A 16,791-nucleotide genomic window follows, 5' to 3' on the forward strand; every position below is an offset into this window, starting at 1 on the left:
TTCAGGGAGCACAATTCTTTGATTTGTTTGAAGTCCATGTATATTATTACTAGTTAGGGTGATGCTTAAATTAATCTCTAAACAAAGAGGATCTAATTTAAAGTGGCTTCAAGAAAACAGGGGTTTATTTTTCTCTCTTAGGAGACCATACAGATGTCCCAAAGGCAGCTCTCCCAGTTAGTGAGTAACTCGCCCTCATCCCTGGGCTGCAGGCACCACGCTGGTGTTCCAGTTCACAGGAGGGGTAAAGAAAATAAATCCAGGACAAAGGATCCTTTTTAAGAAAGTGATGTGAATGTCATGTCATATCACATGCCACTTCTGCTTGCACTCTAATGCACCAAAAGCAGGCTGGGATCTGGGAAGTATGTTTCTCATGGGGAAGTCATGTGTACAGGCCAAAGTGTCAAGTGCATTTGGGGAGTCACATAGTCTCCATAGCACTGGGTAGGACTAACACTGGATTGCATTAACAGCACTCAATGATATCATTCATATAAAAGCCATGAATCAGCAATAACCGTACAGCAGTGAAACTGACAGACTGAATGCCGTGCTGATCCATTCTTAGAACTTGCTTTGGAGTTTTAAATCCAAGAAGATTCCACCAAGCATCTGACATGATAATCACGTTCGTTTGTAATAAATCTTTGATCAAGTCTCAAAACAGCAACTTGACGTGGGAGCGTTTAGCTCGGATATGCTGTCTGTTAAATAGTTCATAACAAACTGCTCTTCCCTACATTTTTACATAACAGACTCAGGGGTCAGGCACACGTGAGGTTATCTGAAGCAAGTATTATCAAATGCCAGGACGTTGGGCTGGAAGAAGAGGCCCAGGTGAAGAGGATACTGAGGCTTGGAGATGCAAAGCAGATTGAAAAGTCATGAAAGGGGAAATTCCTTAGCGATGGGGAGGCAGGAGTGGCAGGTGCTTCTCAGCCTGAAAGCCTGAGGGCCTCTCACCAGTCTTTCTGGGCAAAATACCTGGAAAAACTTACTACCTCATCTATTTATTTTTTCATAGTCACAGTAGAATGTGAGTTCTACAAGGCCCTTCAGGGAAGAGGGAAATTCTCATAAGCAGGAGTTATGGGCCTGGATTTGAGTGGTGGCCTCACCACATGTCACCAGACATTGCAATAAGAATGCCCCCTTCCCAAGCCTCAGGTCCTCATGTGCAGGTTGGAGCTAGTGACAACCCCTACCACCTGGGGTTTTGTAAGGATTAGCTGAGTTTGTTGGATATTAAGAATTAACACTGTGTCTGGCCCATGGTAAGTGCTTTTTAAGTGTTAAAATGGGGAAATAGTGCTAAGTTGCTGATAGACAATCCGACATCTCTGGGCTGGGCATTGATCTGGCTCCAGTAGTGAACATGCTCATCTCTGGTTATATGAATAATTCAGGGATGAACATTCATCCTACTAATTCATCCCATCCAATCAGAATAAGTCTCAGGGATTTTCATGTAATGTTAGAAAACAGGCCCCCTATATTTTGCTATACTTGAATCTGGGAGGGAAGGAAACTAAAGGTGTAGGCACTGTCTTGCATTCAGAAGGTTAGACCTTGCCTAAGAGTAATGCCCAAAACACAGAGCAAAAGAACTAAGCCAGAGATCACGTTCTGATGACTCCTTTGAGCTGCTGAATGCAGCCATGCCTGAAGCCAGCACTGTTACCAGACTTATCAATTTTATGAACCAACAAATTGCCTCTTTGCATAAGCCATTTGGGTTAGGTTTTGTAACTGAAGACTTAGTTAGAAGATCGTGGTAATAGTCCAGTTTCAGTTCCACAGATGTTTAATATTGGGTTATAATGATTACTACAACATAGACTCTGATCCTCAAGATCTCATTAACTAGGCACATTCACAACTAACTATAATCCCAGCAAAAGAAAGATAACCTTGATGCCACATTTAGGCCAAATGAACAGAGCCTGCCCAGTCTTGAAAATCCAAAATCCAAACATGGAACATCCTTGGGCCCATACTGGGAGTGGCAAACTTGTCTGTTGTCCCAGAGGACCTGTGGTTCCTCTGGAAAGTGACCCACCATGAACAACAGTAGAAGTGAAGTGAAATACAGGTATAGATACTAAAATCTGGCCATTAGTATTGTTTTTCAAAAGCAGTTGATTCCAGGAGAAGGAAATCCTTAAAACCCAAAGCTTTGTCATTGCTTTCCCCCCTCCTTTGCCCTTTTACGCCCTCAACTAAATGTTTTAATGGAAGCAAGGACAGGTTGGCCATCATGGTTTCAAAAGATGCATGGGGAAATAGTAGTCTTATCTTAAAGGTACAATAAAGATATTTTTCTTTTTCATCCTCGTGCAGCTCTCTCAGTGGAGGGATACCTTTTGTTGCTGTATATGCATGTATGCCTGTGATTATATGTACAGTTGACTCTTGAACAACATGAGTTTGAACTGCGCAGGTCCACTTATATACATATTTTTTCCAATAAATGTGTACTGCAGCACTACATGAAACCCAGTCAGTTGAATCCACAGCTGAGGAACTGTGGTTATCGAGGGCCAACTGTAAAGTTGTACCAGGATTTTCAACAGGGAGGAAGGTCAGCACCCCTAAACCCCTGCATTGTTCAAGGGTCACCTGTATATGTGTGTATTCATACTGTTGAAATGAGTGGTAATAGTGCTGGACACCAAGTCTTGCTTGGTAGCTTTTTGAAAAGAATGTTCTCAGAGAACTCTGTGGTAGGCTGTACTCACAGGAGATGAGCTCCAGAATAAAGAGATTTGCTAAAGCGGGGGCCATAGGTGATTTACCCTGGGAAGGTTGTTTCTCTGTGGGCAATGCTTATCTTAATCAGAGATGAAAACATTTGGGCAAACTCATTCATAACAATAATTCAATATTATTAAATGTCATTCTATGGAATAGATTGGATCTAAAGGGAGATTTTAATTAAGGAGCCAGTGTTACACTTACTAATTAGTCCTTGTTTGCTGATCTTGTTCCATGAGCAGATTTCTTGTCAGCGTTGAAAATGTCTCTATAACTGCCTTGTGTTCTCCATATGGCTGCCTCTAAGTCATACTGCCCACTTTGGGCTTTGGTAGGGAGAGGCTACCTGTTCCAGATGAGAGGCTTCCTCCATCCCTTACAACTAACCGGTTCTTCTTTCGACATTTGGAAATGCCCTGCCTATCTCATATGTGAACTATGATGATGATTTGGAGTGGTGTCTTTTTTGTTCTGGCACCAGTAGTCATATCCCTTTTATTTTATTTTGTCAATTAGCATGAAATCCCTTTCATCTGTTTGTATTAGCAGCAGTCCATTTTCTGCTTCTTGTGGTTTTCGTCTGAATTATTCAAGACCCCTAGATATTGACTCAGTCTCAAGAGGTGACTTGTGCTTCCAAATACGGGGCAAGGAGTGAACTGGAAATTCTTACCAGTCCATCAGTGGGTTCTGGTTCTAGCTGGCTCTTAATTTTAGGCTGCTGAAAGCTGATGCTGCCCCTTTAGTCTCTCCCCATCCACTTCCTTCTCAGGTCTTCATGGCTAGTCACACTTTAATTTACACTTTATATGCTCCTCCATCATTCCCAAAGTGCAAAGTCATGCTGCTCTGTGGCAGCTACCTTTCCACCAGTGAGCTTCTACGTCCGCAGTCTAGACTCCTCGCCTCTTTATGGAATGCTCTTTTGGAGAACCCTCACTTTCCTTTTCTACCAGTAAAACTCAGCCAGAAACTCATCAGGGAAGTGTAACGTGATTGATGATGAGATTCATATTTTAATCCCTTTCCCCTAGAAGACTCCTTGATCTTTGCGTAAAGTTACCTTCTACCTTAGTATCCAGTTCTGTCTACTAGGGAGCATGAAGGACAGTCTTTGACAAGCTATAGGGAGTCTCATTCTACCTTTCCTCCAGGGGTATGGGTGACTTCATACTTTACATGTGTTCAACCAAGAAAGGCCATTCATCTGTATGATTAGTTTTAGAGGATCAGCTCCAAGGTGACTTTCTGCTTTTATGAAGGACTAGCATTGATTGGTACCTTCTTGCCCAGAAAATGTTGTTTTTCTCACTAGGCACTGTGTTAAAATATAGTTTCCAAAATGGTAGGTGTAGGGAGTTCCCTTGTGGCACAGCTGGTTAAGAACCTGGCATCACTGTAGCAGATTGGGTTGCCGCTGTGGTGGGGGTTCGATCCCTGGCCCAGTAACTTCCACATGCTGTGAGTATGATCAAAAAAAAAAAAAATGGTATGTGTAGATTTCTGCACAAGTTGTTGTCCAGTTGAGGATATTTTTGAGTGAGAAAGGGGACACTGTTTAATAATTACAACAGGTCTAAATCCAGACTGTTGGAGGCAGGCAGAGATGTATGGTGATCCTGTGTCTGGACCTACATCTTCCCTGAGTGATGAGAGGCAGGAGTTGAGGGTAATGTAAGACTAGCTCCTTCACAGCCTTCTCTGTGCAACAGCCCCCCAAAACCACAGAATTCAAACACTTGCAAAATGTTTAATGGGTAAAAAGTACCAGCAAAAGAGATTTTGTTAATCTGGAATCCTGAGGATAATTATATGGTGATTTGTCTGTCAAGGTGCTTGAGCAGATTTATGATTATTATATTCATTGGTTTTGAACTAAGTTTTTCTTTTCTTATTTTTCTGTCATCAGAAATCAATAAACCGTAGAGGTCAAATATGTTCAACTAAATCAACTTCCCAATTTGCTTAAAACAATATCCAGTTTTTTAACTCAGCGTGTGTTATGTTAGTTTCCTATCATGGATGTAGCTGGACTTGAACAAGACATGTGTCTTCTTGCGTTACCAGGCTAGGCTCCCCTTCAAAGCTTAGCCTCATACAACCTCAGATTCTGCTATCCTCTTCATCAAAAATCTTGTATATTCTTTAGTTACTTTAACAAGCTGGGCATGTATAAAATAAACAACATCAAGAACATCAACATCTCCTGTCATAGGAGTCAGGACCTAGAAAATATATGCCACTAAAGAGTTTTAACCAAAGGCATAATGTAATTTGTTTCAAATTTTTCACGAGTACTGTAATTGTCATATAGAGAATGAATTAGAGGAGGAAACCGTGGAAGCATAAGACAAAATAAAAGACTATTGCAGGAGCTCAGAGAAGAGATAGTTGTTTGAACCATAGTGATTGCACTGGAGAAACTGAGAAGTATATGGAATTAAGAATTGACAAAGAGTTGATAATATATTTGATGTAGAGAGGTAGAAAGGGAGAATTTGAAATCAAGGATGATTCTCTGTGGGTCTTTGATATTAATGTGGAGGGAAGGACCATTTACTAAAGAAGGAAAGACTAGAGGAAGAATTAATTTGGTTGGTTTGAGAATCCAGATTTTAATTTTGGACACATTCAAGATGCTTGGGAGACATCTGAGTTCATTCCTCAAGAAAGTCTTTAGATATATTTGCATGGAGTTCCAAGGAGAGGTTTCAACTAGAGGTTTATATTTGGGCATCCTTGGTGTATATATGTTTAGTTAAAGCTATGGGAATGAGTGAGATCACTGAGGGAGAAAACATAGAAAGATACTAAGTACCAAAGGCTGAATCAGGCAGCAGAGAAGGTGACACAGAAAGGCAAAGAAGAACTGTTGAAAATTAGAAAGACCAAAGAGTCTCCTGTCATAGGAGTCAGGACCAGAGAACTTTTAAAAGGAGGGTACGGTTAAATTTCTTAAGTAATGCTGAAAACTTAAAAGGTGAAAAAAGACTATCTGCTGACATATTTGGCAACATGAATGTCATTAATGACTCTAACAAGAGAAATTTCAGAGCATGATATGGATGAGAACCAAACTAGAGTGAGTTGAAGAGTGAATGGGAACTCTTCTAGTAAGATGATGGACCAAAATCATCATAAATTTCTCTTGCTAAAAACATTTATATGCTAGCTAGACTACAACAACATTAATGTACATGCATGGCTGAACTTTCAATAAATAAAATGGAAATTTACCAAGTGTTGGAAATTCATATGAGAAATACAATAAAGAAATAAACATGTGAGCTAATTTGTGGGCTACTCTGGAAGAGATTGTTCACCTTAATCATCTAGGGCTTGGGGTTTTAATAATCATGGAGCAACAGAAGTTGAGACTTTAAAACCACAAGGTTAGGAGTTGGAATGAAGGGCTTCTCATAAAGCTCAGGTTGCACTATCAGTGAAATCATTATCATCATCATCATCTCATAAGAATTTTACACCCCATACCGACCTTCCTGAGGAGTCGAGGTGTACAGTTATGCTGTTAGCATTATTGAGAAACTCTTAAGCCAAGAATTTAACATGAAGCAAGGATTAAACTCTGGAGGGACATTTTCTCAACCCATAGCACGTGAAATTTCCATGGATAAAGACTGAGTGTAGATGAGCTCACAGTCCAAAATTAAAAAAATAAATAAGGAAATAACTCTTTATGAACAAGAGTCAGCCAGCACACATGAACACACACAGATACATAAACAGGAAGATTAGACCCTTAGACAGTAGAATAATCTGGTGGAGACTGTATATTTATTATAATTAAAATATGAAAGGAATAAAAAACTTTAAGAATACTATAATATGAGAAATAAACAGATAAGAAAATCAAATAGAATTTCTAGAAATGTAAATTGGTCTGTTAAAGACTCAATTGTTGGCTTTTTAGTTGGTTTGCATCTGCAAATGGAAATCTCTGGGCTGTGTAGTGGACATGTAATTTGAGACCTTATACTCACTCCCATGGAGTCTGAGGTCTTGTGAGGAATGATTGCCATGATTCAAATCACCAGAAAAACAAAAGCAATTAGATAATCTATTGATAAATTATTATAATATCTAAATAAAATTGAAGACGGAATTAGCAGACAAAAAGACATATTTCAACTAGAAAACAAAGAAATAGTTCAATTATCCAGGGTATAGTTTGAAGATACAAATAGATACATGTGTGAAAAGAAGTTTTATAAACATGGAGGATAGAATTAGAAAAATCAACATACATTTAATAGGAGTTTCAGAAAAAGAGACTAAAAGAAAAGTGGTAACATTCAAAGAGACAATGGCTGAGAATTTTTCGGAACCGATATACAGACATGAAGCTACCAATTCAAGAAACACAACGTATTCCAAGAAAGATAAATAAAAATACATTCAGATAAATGGATTGTAATGAATCTGCAGAACCCCAAAGACAAGTAGAAGATTATAAAAGTAGCCAGAGAGAAATAACAGATTTTCTAAAAATGAAGAAAAGTTGTACTGACAGCAGATGATATGGAATGCTGCAGAAGATAATGGAATATCATCTTCAAAATACTGTTAAAAAAACCCCAAACTTCTCAACTTATAATTTGATACATACCTAAAATATAAATCAAGATTGAGGGTAAAAAAAAAAAAAAAGGTATCTTAAGTAAGACTAAGATCCAAAACCTAAAGAAAAAATTCCCCAAATCTCTAGTTGTATCTGGAGTTCCCATTGTGGTGCTGTGGAAAGATGTCCGACTAGGAACCATGAGGTTGCAGGTTTGATCCCTGGCCTCAGTGAGTAAAGGATCTGGTGTTGCCGTGAGCTGTGGTATAGGTCACAGATGTGGCTTGGATCCCGCATTGCTGTGGCTGTGGTGTAGGCTGGCAGCTGTAGCTCCAATTCGACCCCTAGCCTGGGAATCTCCATATGCCACAGGTGCGGCCCTAAAGACCAAAGAAAAAAAAGAAAAAAAGGCACCAAATGTCTAGTTGTCTCTAAGGTATGCATGTAAATGAGATATTTCCCAAGTGCCCTGGAGAAAAAGTGCACATAGATAATAGAGTCTGTCCTTGAAAGGAAAGCTCATGCAGAGGGTATGAGTTTGCTTTGACAGATTGAGTTCCCTACCAACACAAGGCTGATACTGAATGTATCTCTTCCCAAATCCTTGGCTGATCACTAAATTACCTAGCAGGAGGGGAGGTAGCTAGGGGGCCAGGCTAAAAATCAGAAGCTAGAAGAAAAAAAATCTAAGCAGGGACATCAGTGACTGTATACCACAGGTGGGACAGATTCTCCATTTAGAATCCAGGAATTAATTGCCAGTTGTCAGTAGAACAAGAAAGAATCCATGGTCTTACCAGTATATCATGTACAATTTCAAGTTTGACCAATCTTCCTAGACATCCTAAGAAGCAGGAACTTGTGAGCCTTACTTAAGGGGAAAAAAGTAGAGTTAAATATTTGAATGGGTCCAGATATTGAATTTAGCAGGTGAAAACTTCAAATTTTATATTAAAGAAATAGATTAAAATATGGTCAGAGAGTTGAAGCAAAACATAATAAAATAAGAGAATTGATGGGAAATCACAATGGCAAAATGGAAATTTTAGAGCTGAAAACTATGATAACTGAAATAAAAATCCATCAGATGGGCTAAAAAAGTATAATTTGAGATATTATAGAAAAGAACCAACAAACCTAAAGGGAGTTATAAAGAAATTACCCAATTCAAAAAAATAAAGAGAAAAAAATGTAAAGAAAAATGAACAGTCTCAAGAGCTAGGAGGCAATATTAATAATTCCACTATGTATGCTATTGAAAGCCCAGAAGGAGAAGAAAGAATTGTTTAGAAAAATTATTTGATGAAGTAAAAGCTGAAAATTTCTGCAATTTTATCAAGACCCTTAACTTACACATCCTAGAAACTCAATGATCTTCATGTAAGATAAAGTTCAGGAAAACCAGAGCTTAAACAGCTCAAAGTCAGATTGCAAGAAGATGAACATTTGGGGGATTATGGAATGTTTTGATTATGATGGTAGTCACATGATTGTATATATCTCCCCAAACTCATCAAATCATATAGTTAAAGTGAGCGACTTTTATTTTTTGGAAACTATACTGAAACAAAGCTATAGAAAAAAAATTTACAGTAATACATAAAATACATATATATGTAAATGCTTATCACATAATCTATTTCACAGTTAATCTGATTTATCTCAAAAAACAAGGATAGTTTAACATTAAATAAATCCATTATTTTGAATCAGCGCATTAAGAAATTAAAGGAAAAAACCATATGATCATATCAATAGATACAGGAAGAGTATTTCATAAAATTCGACAATTCACGATCATCTCGTTTAATAAACTATGAATTGGAGTTCCTGTTGCGGCACAGCGGAAACGAATCTGACTAGGAATCATGAGTTGTGGGTTTGATCCCTGGCTTTGCTCAGTGGGTTAAGGATCTGGCATTGCCGTGAGCTGTGGTATAGGTCGCAGAAGAGGCTTGGATCTGGCGTTGCTGTGCCTGTGGCGTAGGCCGATAGCAACAGCTCCAATTAGACCCCCTATCCTGGGAACCTCCATATGCCATGGGTGGGGCTCTAAAAAGACAAAAGACAAAATAAAAATAAAATAAAATAAAATAAACTATGAATAGAAGGAATTTTCCTTATCCTGAGTAAATATATCTCCCAAAAACCGACAGCAAATATTTTAAATCATGAATCTTGAGAGGCATTCAAAGTCACTGATCCCATTGATCTCAGCCTATTAAGGCTTTTTTTTTTTTTTTTTTTTTGTCTTTTGTCTTTTTTGTTGTTGTTTTGTTGTTGTTGTTGTTGTTGTTGTTGCTATTTTTTGGGGCGCTCCCGCGGCATATGGAGGTTCCCAGGCTAGGGGTTGAATCAGAGCTGTAGCCACCAGCCTACGCCAGAGGCACAGCAACACGGGATCCGAGCCGCGTCTGCAACCTACACCACAGCTCACGGTATTAAGGCTTTTTACTCCAGCTTTTTACTGGAAGTCCTAGTGTGAAATGAGATAAGAACAGTTAAAAAAAAAAAAAAATGGGGGGGGTGTAATAATGAAAATGGAGGCTAAATAGTTTTCTTATGGAAAAAAATGATCTCATTAATAAAATATTCATAAAAGTAAATTTTAAATGGATAAAAGAGTGAAATGTAAAGTGCCAGACTACAAGCCCCATAAGTCATTTCTGTTAAACCTAAAAATCCCCTCACTGCGCAAAATCTCATAGTAGAAAGCACAGGGCTTAGGGAGGAGTGGGATTAGAGGGGCTACACTCAAAAACTTCATCATTGACACACAAAAAGAAAGATAGGGGAAAAAAACCTGGAAGCACAGTTTTCCAGGTGTTAATTGGTTACAGAATACATAAATGCTACAATAAATATAGCACTTAACCTTAAAAAAAAAAAACAGACGTGAAAGTTTGCTTGTGGAGCAGACATTAGGGGAGTTTCAGTTGGTGCTATTGTGAAGCAGTGGAAAGAGTATCTGAGATCTCACGGAGAGGTGTAACACCAGATGTGGACAGGTGTGGCATATAACACACCTGCGAGCTGAGGTAGCTGGTAGAAGTTTGAGGTCCATGTGTGTGCTCTGTGTGTGTTCCTACACAGCTTGGTTAGGCTGCATGCCATTCTCTGCTTTTACCTGGTGTTTCTTGTTGACAAAATTGTGTGTAAGCATATTGGAAATCTGTGTTAATGCTTATATTTTTTTCTTATTGTATCAGTTGTCTTGGAATAAATTTATACTTTCAGAACAAACACTATAGCCAAACTGACTATATAAAGCAAATAAAAGAGGGTATTTTTTTTTTTTTTTAGTATTGTTGAATGGGAAAAATTTTTCTTAAGTAAGCCACAAGAAGTACAAACCAGAAAACATGGGTTAACCCGACTATATTCAATAATTATAGTAATAATCATGATAATGATGATAATGGTAATAAAACTTTACATACAGCAAAAAATGTTACATAAAACAAAAAATTTAAGCTATTGACTGGCTTAGAGAAGATGGTGATTATATTTATATAGAACTTCTACAAATCAGTATGAAAAATGCAAACAATCTAGAAGAAAAATGGGCAAGGGCAATTTACAAAGTGGATAAAGCAAATGTCTAATAAGCATAAGAAGAGTTTCCCTACCCCCTCTAAAAATTAGGGAGATGAAAACTAAATCAACAGTAAACTACCACCTACATATTAGTTTGACAACAATTAGTAAATTTACTTCAAATGTTGGCAAGATTCTGGGAAACAGGAACTTTTATAACTGTTGATGAAAACAAGAACTGATATGATCACTTTGGAAACCAACTTGCCAATCCAGTGAAACTGAAGATGCTGATAGTTTAGGTATGCTGTCCACTCCAGAGAGTGTATGTCATATGGATATATGATTGAGGATGTTCAAAGCAGGACTGTTTGTGATAGCAAAAACATGGAGTACTGTGTAAAGCTTTGTTTTTGAAGTTTTAGGAAAGTATAGAGCAGTGACAGTTGTGACCTAGATCTGTGGATATCAACACGAATAAATTGCACAAGGAAGCACAATGTTAAGTGCAAAATACATGTAAACGTTATGTCCAGTATGGAAAACATTCATGGAAAATATTAAAGAGACAAATGACTAGTCTCTATTTTTTTATGGATACGTGCATGCATGTTAGCATGCTTGCAAGGGAATGATAAGCACTGATTTCAGAGTCATGGTTGACCTGGTGGAGGAGGAATGTGGCGTGGGTAAGATGTTGCTGAAACATTTTATATCTTATTTTTTATTTATTTATTTTTTTTTGCTTTTTTTAGGGCCACACCGACGGCATATGGAGGTTCTTAGACTAGCAGTTGAATCAGCTACAGCTGTTGGCCTACACCACAGCCACAGCAATGAAGGATCCAAGCCGCATCTGTGATCTACACCACAGCTCATGGCAATGCTGGATCCTTAGCCCACTGAGCAAGGCCAGGGATCAAGTCTGCAATCTCATGGTTACTAGTCGAATTCATTCACAGGACATAAATCCATATACTTTATTTTTTTTAAAAAGACAGAATCTTTGGATGCAAATATAGCAAAATGATATCATCCGCTTAATCTATGCAGTGACTCAATGGATATATGTCATGGGGTATTTTCTGTATATTTAATGTTTGAAATTTATTCGACAAATCTATATTGAGGGCCTTATTTATGCTAGGCAGTTTTCCTAAATGAAAAGTCAAACATGAAGGAGTGAATGGGAAGAGAAATCTTCTAGTGACACACGTGTAGAAACATCTAGTTGGACGTGTGTTGGGTCACCTGGGCTTGTGGGGGTCCTTCAGGATATAGGACTGAGAGTAAGCATTGCATCTGTCAGCGGAGATCTAAACCTGAACCTGATGCCTTTATCTGCAGAGGGAGGTGAAGTCGACAATTGGCTTTTCCTGTTTAAAGCATGTGTGAGGCTTTCTTCCTTCAGGATAGGGGCCAGCAGCGTGCTCAAAGAGTGAACAGTAGGCTTGCCTTTGGGCCCCCACAGACAGGATGTTAGGACAGGTGCATCTGAAAAGACCTCTTGTTTGGGAACCTGAAAGGCCCTGGACTGCAGGGTAAAAGGAGGTTTACACTGAAGCCAGGAAGCTCTGAATTTTCTAGCGTAAAGACAAGTGTGCCTGGAAGGGCCGTGAGTCGCCCCTTCCTGATGGACGCCGGGCTGGGGCAGAAGCCTCTGACCATTGGTTCTCCCTTAACCCTGTCACAGCTGGACAGGAGGATCCTGGGAAACAGCACATCCCAGACGAGGAATGCTGTGGTGCCAAGGGGTTAACAGACACTTTGTGTGAAGTTTTAATATTCCATAAATGAAATGTGCATGTGAAATGGGAAAAAAAGAGGAAAAGATTATATTTGTCAGCTGGGCTGCCATATGTTGTTCTGGCCGGAGCACAGCAAAAATGGTGACAATTCTTTCCTGAATGAGAATCTCTGTCAACTCCTGATTTCATGCCTTATTTTGGACAGGCAGGAGCTTTCTTCATGACCAGACAGAGCCTAAGATTTCTGTTTTTATGGGGGCAATCTGTGGCTACCCCTAAAGGGTAGGATGATTGGCTTGATCCTCAGAGGAAAAAGCAAGAAAATCATAAAATTCATCAGCGTATTTTTTTTTCTTTCTTTTTTCTTTTTTTTTAAATGAAACTAGCCCTTAGGGTAAAAACAGTCCTTTTTAAGAGAACAAATAGCTAGCTGAACGACAAATGGAGAGGAGGTTATGTTGGCAGATTTGTTAGTTCCTACCAAAGTCATCATCACACAATTTTGCAGAATTGACTTTGTCACACAAAAGGCTTTTCTTGGTCATATTTGGTAAGTTATGATAGTGAAAAATAAATGTCTAAGTCTATGTGTTGTAAGAAAAACAAGTTTCAGCCTTGATGTGAGAAGGTTGGTCTTTTCTAATTATAGATTTATGTCTTACTTTGCATTTGAAAATGCTGCACTGGACATAATACTTTTTAAAAATAATATTTTATGGATTCTGTTTATTGATTCTCTAAGTAATATCTAGAAATTTTGAAAATTATAGAAAATTTATAAAAGAAAACAAAAATTTCCTGTAATCCTGTAATTGAAAGATATAGTAAAATATTTTAATATACATTTCCATATTATAAATATAAGTAAATGTATACATAACTTTTATATAGTTGACATCATAGTAGTAAGTGTATGTCAGTTCTTTTTTTTAAAGTATGGTTGATTTACAATGTTGTACCAATTTCTTCTGTACAGCAAAGTGACTCAGTCATACATATATGTACATTCTTTTTTATATTATTTTCCATCATGGTCTATCCCAGAAATTGGATACAGTTCTCTATGCTATACACTAAGACCTTGTTTATCCATTTTTATCCATTCTAAATGTAATAGTTTGCATCTACTAGCCCTAAACTCTCAATCCATCCCACTCCCTCCACCCTCCCCCTTGGCAACTACAAGTCTGTTCTCTATGTCTGTGGGTCTGTTTTTGTTCTGTAGATAGGTTCATTTGCACCACATATAAGTGATATCATATGCTATTCACCTTTATCTTTCAGATTTACTTCACTTAGAATGAGAATTTCTAGTTGCATTGATATTGCTGCAAGTGGCATTATTTCATTCTTTTTTATGGCTGAGTAGTATTCCATTGTATATATGTACCACATCTTCTTAATCCACTCATCTGTCAGTGGACATTTAGGTTGTTCTTATGCCTTGGCTATTGTGAATAGCGCTGCTATGAAGATATGGGGACATGTATCTTTTTGAATTGTAGTTTTGTTTGGATATATGCCCAGGAGTGGGACTGCTGGATCATATGGTAGTTCTATATTTAGTTTTCTGAGGAACCTCCATACTGTTTTCCATAGTAGTTGCACCAATTTGTGTGTGCGTGTGTGTGTGTGTGTGTGTGTGTGTGTGTATGTGCTTTAGGGCCACACCTGCAGGATATGGAGGTTCCCAGGCTAGGGGTTGAATTGGAGCTGTAGCTGCTGGCCTAGGCCACAGCCACAGCAATGCCAGATCTGAGCCAAGTCTGTGACCTATACTATAGCTCATGGCAATGCTGGATCCTTAACCTGCTGACCGAGGCCAGGGACCAAACCCACATCCTCATGGATTCTAGTCAGATTCATTTCCATTGAGCCATGACAGGAACTCCTGTACCAATTTACATTCTCACCAACAGTGTAGGAGGGTTCCCTTTTCTCTACACCTTCTCCAGCATTTATTATTTATAGATTTATTAATGATGGCCATTCTGACTGGTGTGAGGTGATAACATCATTGTAGTTTTGATTTGCATTTCTCTAATAATTAGCATCGTTGAACATCTTTTCATGTGCCTTCTGGCCATCTGTTTGTCTTCTTTGGAGAATTATCTATATAGGTCTTTTGCCCTTTTTTTTTTTTTTTTTTTTGTATTTTTGTCTTTTGTTTTTGTTGTTGTTGCTATTTCTTGGGGTGCTCCCGCGGCATATGGAGGTTCCCAGGCTAGGGGTTGAATCGGAGCTGTAGCCACCGGCCTACGCCAGAGCCACAGCAACGCGGGATCCGAGCTGCGTCTGCAACCTACACCACAGCTCACGGCAACGCCGGATCGTTAACCCACTGAGCAAGGGCAGGGACCGAACCCGCCACCTCATGGTTCCTAGTCGGATTCGTTAACCACTGCGCCATGACGGGAACTCCTTCTGCCCATTTTTCAATTGGGTTGTTTGCTTTTTTGTTTTTGAATTCTATGAGCTGTTTGTATATTTTGGAGATTAAGTCCTTGTCAGTTGCATTATTTGCAAATATTTTCTCCCTTTCTGTAGGTTATCTTTTAGTTTTGTTTATGGTTTCCATTGCTGTGCAAAAGCTTGTGAGTTTGCTTAGGTCCCATTTATTTTTGTTTTTATTTCTATTGCCTTGAGAGACTGACCTAAGAAAACATTTGTACAATTTATGTCAGAGAATGTTTTGCTTATGTTCTCTTCAAGGAGTTTTATGGTGTTGTGTCCTGTATTTAAGCCTTTAAGCCATTTTGAGTTTATTTTTGTGCATGGTGTGAGGGTGTGTTCCAATTTCATTGATTTATATTCACCTGTCCAATTTTCCCATCACTACTTGCTGAAGAGACTGTCTTTCTCTCATTTTATATTCTTGCCTCCTTTGTCAAAGATTAATTGACCGTAGGTGTTTCGGTTTCTATCTGGGCTCTCTGTTCTATTCCATTGATCCATATATTTGTTTTGGTGCCAATACCATGATTTTTTTTTTTTGATTAATGTAGCTTTGTAGTATGTCTGAGTATGGGAAGATTATGCCTCCTGTTTTTTTTACCTCAGGATTGCTTTGGAAATTCTTGAGATTTTATGGTTCCATATAAAATTTTGGATTATTTATTCTAGTTCTGTGCAAAATGTCCTGGACAGTTTGATAGGGATCACATTAAATCTGTAGATTGCTTTGGATAGTATGGCCATATTAACAATATTCTTCCAATCCAAGAGCATGGTGTATCTTTCCATTTCTTTGAATCCTTATTAAATTCCTTGATTAATGTTTTAGAGTTCTCCGTGAATAAGTCTTTCACTGACCTAGGTATTTTAATTTTTTTGGGTAGATTTTGAAGGTTTTTTTTTCTTTTTTTACATTCTTTTTCTGATATTTCATTGTTAGTATACAAAAATGCAGCTGATTTCTGAATGTTAATCTGGTATTCTGCTACTTTGCTGAGTTCATTTATCAGATTGAGTTTGTTTGTTTTGTTTTTCCTTTTTTGACTGCACCTGAGGCACACAGAAGTTTCCAGGCCAGGGATCAAATTCAAATTCAAGTCACATCTATTGTCTATGCCACAGCTGCCACAATGCCAGATCCTTAACCTGCTGTGCCACAGTAAGAACTCCCAGATTGAATAGTTTGGGTGTGGATTCCTTAGGGTTTCCTATATACAGTATTGTGTCATCTGCATATAGTGACATTTTTACCTCTTCCCTTACAATTTGGATACCTTTTTTCCCCCCCTTTTTTAGGGCTGCACCTGTGATATATGCAAGTTCCCAGGTTAGGGGTCGAATGGGAACAGCAGCTGCCATCCTACACTACAGCCACAACAACACCAGATCTGACCTATCTATGTCTGCAGTCTATATTGCAGCTCATGGCAATGCCTGAACCTTAACCCACTGAATGAGGCCAGGTATCAAAACCACATTCTCAAGGATACTAGTCAAATTCTTAACTTGCTGAGCCACAATGGGAGCTCCTAATTTGGATACCTTTTTATCCTTTTTCTTGTCTGATTGCTGTGGCCAGGACTTCCAATGATATGTTGAATATAAGTGGTGATCATGGGCATCCTTGCCTTGTTCCATATTTTAGTGGGAAGGCTTTCAGCTTTTCTCCACTGAGTATTTTATTGGCTGTGGGTTTATTATAAATGGCTTTTATTA

The 16,791-nt window shown here is 38.4% G+C and overlaps 1 long non-coding RNA gene across 4 annotated transcripts in view; it reads left to right on the plus strand.

The window, feature by feature from the left end:
• The window catches only part of LOC110260285 (uncharacterized), a 493,307-nt gene that overhangs the window by 217,740 nt on the left and 258,776 nt on the right, over positions 1–16,791 (plus strand). Inside the window, exon 1 of one of the 4 annotated variants that reach the window (XR_014843745.1) lies at positions 13,187–13,249. The exons of the other annotated variants lie outside the window; for them this stretch is intronic. This is a non-coding gene — a long non-coding RNA (uncharacterized LOC110260285). Of the gene's footprint in view, positions 1–13,186; positions 13,250–16,791 lie in introns of those variants that run through there. 4 annotated transcript variants of the gene reach the window in all.

This window comes from Sus scrofa, chromosome 4 (assembly GCF_054392235.1).
Source record: "Sus scrofa isolate SSC_HxYL_T2T_F1_AM1 chromosome 4, Sscrofa_HxYL_maternal_Yorkshire_Landrace_v2.0, whole genome shotgun sequence".
Taxonomy (NCBI): domain Eukaryota; kingdom Metazoa; phylum Chordata; class Mammalia; order Artiodactyla; family Suidae; genus Sus; species Sus scrofa.